The following is a 5,704-nucleotide window of genomic DNA, read 5'->3' on the forward strand; positions in this document are numbered from 1 at the left end:
AGGCATGTGAATGTGCCAGTAAATCCTGTGTTATGAAAAAACGAGCAGTGCCTAACTGATCCAGGAGTTTGTCAACCTGGGGCATCGAATAGGCATCAAATCGTGACACTTCTTGTGGTCAAGAAGGATGGGACTACACCAGGCACTGTTGGACTCTTCTGTTACCCCCATCTCCAGCATGGCCTTTAATTCTTCCTGAACCATTTTTCTTTTGTGTTCAGGCAGCCAATAAAGTCATGCTGGGCGTGTTTCAATGTGGTGCCTTATGAGAGTAGTGCGGCCTGGCAAGGGGGAGAACACATCAGCAAAGCGCTGTTGCAACTACCATCTGGGACAGTATGAGATGGTTACCAACAGGGAGCAAGGCAGGACTGGTCGATTTTGGAACCTCAGGCCCCAACACTACTTTATCTCCCGGTGTAAATTGTCTCAACCTAGTTCCTCTATTGTACAGGCGCTGCTGACGTTCCTGGGCCTGGAGCAAATTTTCCTGTGACAACTGTCCTAGCATGTGGAGTTTTGCTCTCAGGTGCTGCTGACGTACTGAACTTCATTTTTACTTTACATTTTCCTCCCAGCTTTCTTTAACCCTAAACCCCACATGGTTTCCTGCTAAACGGAGGCCTGGGGAACCTCCCGCACTGCAAACAACAGAGGATCCAGCCACCATCCAGCCACTGTTAATAAAGACAGATTGATCATATCCAGTAACAAAGTGCTAACTAAGGGTAAAACGTCTTTATGGAGCTATCAGAATTATCAAAGATAATTATCAATAACTTTAATGAATAAAGTCCTTGGGGCACCACTCTTTTTAAAGAAGAGAAATGATAGCCAATTAATTTATTCTCATAAAATACACTACATTTTCAATTTGGAACTCAGATTAATAATTCAATTAATAACTATAACCAAAATGTTCCTTTATAGTTAGTAGGTTGAAGGATTTGGAGTTCAACATAGAAGAGGTTGGCACTCTTGTGCAATAGTAAAGAAACCAACATAATTATACACAAGTATTTATTTAAAAGAGAAACAAAGCAAAAACACAATATGAAGACTAATTCTAAATACTGAATTACAGAACACAAGGTGTGTGTGTGTGTGTGTGTGTGTGTGTGTGTGTGTGTGTGTGTGTGTGCGCGCGCGAGGTCTGGGTGCGCGCCAAAAGGAATAAGTGTGTTTCTTTGTTCCGCGTGCACCACCATGAACCCATGTGGTCAGAAACAAAGAAACATGTGAAGCAGGAGCTTTAAAGTTAGTCTCTGCCAAAGGGCCAAACTAGAGGTGTATGTGTATGATCTGTTTAGGATAACGGTGCCAAGTTAAAAGGAATTAATTAGCATGCAAAGACTCTGTCTGTGTGGAGCATAACATAAACTAAAATCAACTTAGCGGTGGTTGAGAACTAGGGTTACAATAATAACCTCACGTTAACCATGGAGAAGATCACAACAATAAAACCTCAATGAAAACACGTTAGTAACGTCACATGTACAACATAAGTTAAACAATCCTTTGCTTAGCTATATACACTGTTGCTCAATGCTATGCCCAGTTGTTACGTTACCATCCGTCTGGAGGGAAAGAGAGGTGGCTTTGGTGCTGCTGTTGGCTTACGGTCAGTCTGTTGTATATGAGCCAAGCTGGGAAGAATTGCGGTTTTGCTGTGCAGTGTCAGCTTGTAGAGATCGGAGGAAGCCAGTCGCTCCGTCTGTGGTTTTCCTTACAGAGTTAACCGCTCAGAGTTAACTTGCTTCATGCTTCTTAAACTTAGCATGCAGGCTTTGTGCAATAGCCTTTGGCACTAAACTTTATTGCAGAGATCAAATAGGCCTTTGCAGCGCTTTGGTAGATCAGGAGACTTCGGTTCTGCTGCGTGTTTCTGCTCTTAAACACTGCTCCGAGCAGATCACACGGCGAAGCCAGGAGGAGAGAGTTCAGGTGGGTGTCTGGTGGTGAGCAGACCACACTGAGAGGGAGACAGCCACGGCTGTCTGCCGCAGTGAAAGATTCCAGGAGAAAGAGAGACAGAACCAGTGATCGCTGACCTTTTTATTGACCTGGTGACATCCGGGTCACAGGTCAGACTGGCCAATACTGCATTCAATGGCTTTCAGGATTGTGGGACAAAAGAGAATGCAGTCTCCTAACGAAAAGTTCAGTTAAAAAGCACCAAAATGAATGAATTCATCTGTGGAGTTCCAACACCGCTGATCCTTTTATAGACCTGGTGACATCATGGGTCACAGGTCAGACTGACCAATGGTAGCTGGGTCCATGGGGGGAGTTCACACCTACGTGTGAATACCTGGAGAATTGTGGGAGACTGAGTAAAATGGTTCTCCTTTGTTTACAGAACAAAATAGCATGCAGTCTCCGAATAAAAGTTCAGTTAAAGTCCCACAAATGAATGTATTCAAATGGTGGAGTGCCAGTGGTCCCAACATTTATGTACAGATAGTTTAGTCCAGTAGTTACCAACCTACACAGTCACAAGATAAATCTGAGGGGTCATTAGATGAGTAATGAAATTCGGATGATTAAATTCCGCTATACAAATCTGTATGAATAGTTGACTTCTCTAGTCTGTTCAAATTATCCAGTATTTCCCCCCCAAAAAAACCAGTTATTTAAATCAAACCATCTGAAAAGTTTAGAGGGGAAATGTGTCTTTGGTGGTGTCTTTGGTGGAACTGTTAACAACTCATCTGAAACATGACAAGGGACCCCAACTAGACACTGTTTTTTTGTAAGAGGTCACAAGCCAAAAAGGTTGGCTTCATATTGAACAATGTATTTTAAAAGCTTATCATTGTTTTTTTTTTTTTTAAATATAAAATCTGAAAGTAACTAGTAACTATAGCTGTCAGATAAATGTAGTGGATTAAAATGTACAATATTTGCCTCTGAAATGTAGTGGAGTAGAAGTATAAAGTAATATAAAATGGAAATAGTAAAGTACAAGTACCTCAAAATTTTACTTAAGTACAGTACTTGAGTAAATTACTTTCCACCATTCAGCCTGATGAATGTCACCTGTTCATCAGGAAGTGTGTTTGAGATTTCATCTTGAGCATAATCGACACCCCTCAAAATTGCCATACAAGGTTGCTTGTTCTGCGCAGCTTATGGTCATGGTTTCATTCCTAAACTTTACCAAATAGTAAAAAAGAGAATTTCACAATGTAAAGTTTCTAGTCCTGCTTCCGGAAATCGTCAAACAAAAATATAAAAAGTTGAGCAATGTCAGTAGTCATATTAGAAGACCCAAAATAATTAGAAAATAACAATACAGTTGTCAATGACGTGTCATCAGAGCACATATGAAGCTAAAAAATGTCTTGTTAAAACAAAGTGGTCCATGACTAATATGAAAGCCAGTCAAGGGGACATGACAGTCACAGAGATATTAGCCTTAAGTGATGTTACACTGTCCAGTATCATCTTCTGTTGCACCCACCTGCAAGACCGAGAGGCAGCTGTCAGAGTGAGAAAACTACTACTCACTGTAACTTAAGTTCTGTGCTGAAATGTGCCACTAAAAGAAAAGGAAAAAAAAGAATCTAAATCTCTTTTAGGCGCAGTCAGGGGCCGGAGGGTGTCCGGTTTGGGAACCACAGGATCTCATCTCTGCTGTTTGCAGATGATGTCGTTCTGATGGCTTCTTCAAACCAGGACCTGCAGCATGCACTGGGACGGTTTGCAGCCGAGTGTGAAGCAGCTGGGATGAGAATCAGCTCTTCCAAATCTGAGGCCATGGTTCTTGACCGGAAAAAGGTGGTTTGCTCTCTTCGGGTAGGTGGGGAGTCCTTGCCTCAAGTGGAGGAGTTCAAGTATCTCGGGGTCTTGTTCACGAGTGAGGGACGGATGGAGCGTGAGATTGACAGGCGGATCGGTACAGCGTCTGCAGTGATGCGGGCGCTGTATCGGACCGTTGTGGTGAAGAAGGAGCTGAGTCGAAAGACAAAGCTCTCGATTTACCGGTCAATCTATGCTCCTGCCCTCACCTATGGTCATGAGCTCTGGGTAGTGACCGAAAGGACAAGATCGCGGATACAAGCGGCCGAAATGGGCTTCCTCCGCCGAGTGGCTGGGCGCTCCCTTAGAGATAGGGTGAGGACCTCAGTCACACGGGGAGCTCGGGTAGAGCCGCTGCTCCTCCACGTCGAGAGGAGCCAGCTGAGGTGGCTAGGGCATCTGATCCGGATGCCTCCTGGACGCCTCCCTCGGGAGGTGTTCTGGGCATGTCCCACCGGGAGGCGGCCCCGGGGAAGACCCAGGACACGCTGGAGGGACTATGTCTCTCGGCTGGCCTGGGAACGCCTCGGGATCCCCCCGGAGGAGCTGGAGGAAGTGTCTGGAGCGAAGGAAGTCTGGGAGTCCCTGCTTAGACTGCTGCCCCCGCGACCCGGCCCCGGATAAGCGGAAGAAAATGGATGGATGGATGGATGGAAGAATCTAAATCACCTCTCAGTAACTTGGCCAGCCATGATGATGATGATGGTGGTGGTGATCTGGTGAACAGAATATTAATTTTGCAGTAAATTTGTCTTAGTTATATATTTTATTGTAGTTAGTTTCAGTATCATATTTAAAACAAAAATTCTGATTAATGCATTGTTTTTCAACAAGTGTTTTTCCCCTGTGGAGGAAGAATCTACTACAGGTCTGGACCACTCAAGAATTTAGAAAAAATTTAGAAAATTCTAAAGTGGTGAATGCCACAAATTCTCTTAAATTACTTGTATGTGCCACTTAAAGGTGCTATTGATAACATTGTTAACATCCAGCCACTAGATGACGCACTCCCCCTCAGTGTTGCCAACTTGGCGACTGTCACTAGATTTAGTGACTTTTCAGACCCTCTAAGCAACTTTATTTTTAAAAAGCGACAAATTTAGAGACTTCTTCAGACCATCAGGGAAAAGGCGAGAAATATATTCAAATATATTACATTGTAATTCTTTCCCATTCATGCTGCGGCTCTTCTGCCAACAGTGTCTCTCTTCCTCTCCTCTTGCGCTGTGCGCAGGCAGTGTGTGGAGTGTGGAGCAGCTTCCCTCTCTCCGGATCTCTGGATTACTATGTCATAGCTTGTAAATATGTAGTTCATTGTGCTTCTCTCTCACTCTTTCTCTCTGGATTAAGATGCTACTACGTGTTGTAAATAGTTTGTTCGATCTTGTAAATATTTCAATTGTTCGTTTGATCTTCTCCCTCCTCTCCCCCTCCTAGAATTTTAATAAAAAAAAAACAAACAAAACCTTTTTTACTTAAAATACATGATGTCCCCGTAGTGGGTTTATGATTATTTGGCCAATGATTTCTCTATCTACATTTTATATGTCTTAAATTAAGGTGATCTCTCCCTCAATGCACTAAGCTGTTTGCAAATGAATGCGTGATGTGTCATCAACATGCAAATGAGCGTATGACATCATCTGGCGACTTAGTGACTTTTGGAGCTAGTGCTAGCTACTTTTAAAAAAGTTGGCAACACTGCTCCCCCCCTCCCCTCCATTCCATTCCAGTGGTTGCCAGTTTTGTTGCACAATCTGCAGATTTCATGGTCGAGTAGAGTGAGACTCAGACTCAGTCATGTCAAATGACGAATCTTTCTTGATAGATTAATAAATTCATTTTACAACATATAGCTTGTGTTTCATGTAACGTTATCTATAGTAATCTATGACGGCAGGTG

The sequence above is a fragment of the Siniperca chuatsi genome, linkage group LG9 (assembly GCF_020085105.1).
Source record: "Siniperca chuatsi isolate FFG_IHB_CAS linkage group LG9, ASM2008510v1, whole genome shotgun sequence".
NCBI classification, from domain to species: Eukaryota; Metazoa; Chordata; class Actinopteri; order Centrarchiformes; family Sinipercidae; genus Siniperca; species Siniperca chuatsi.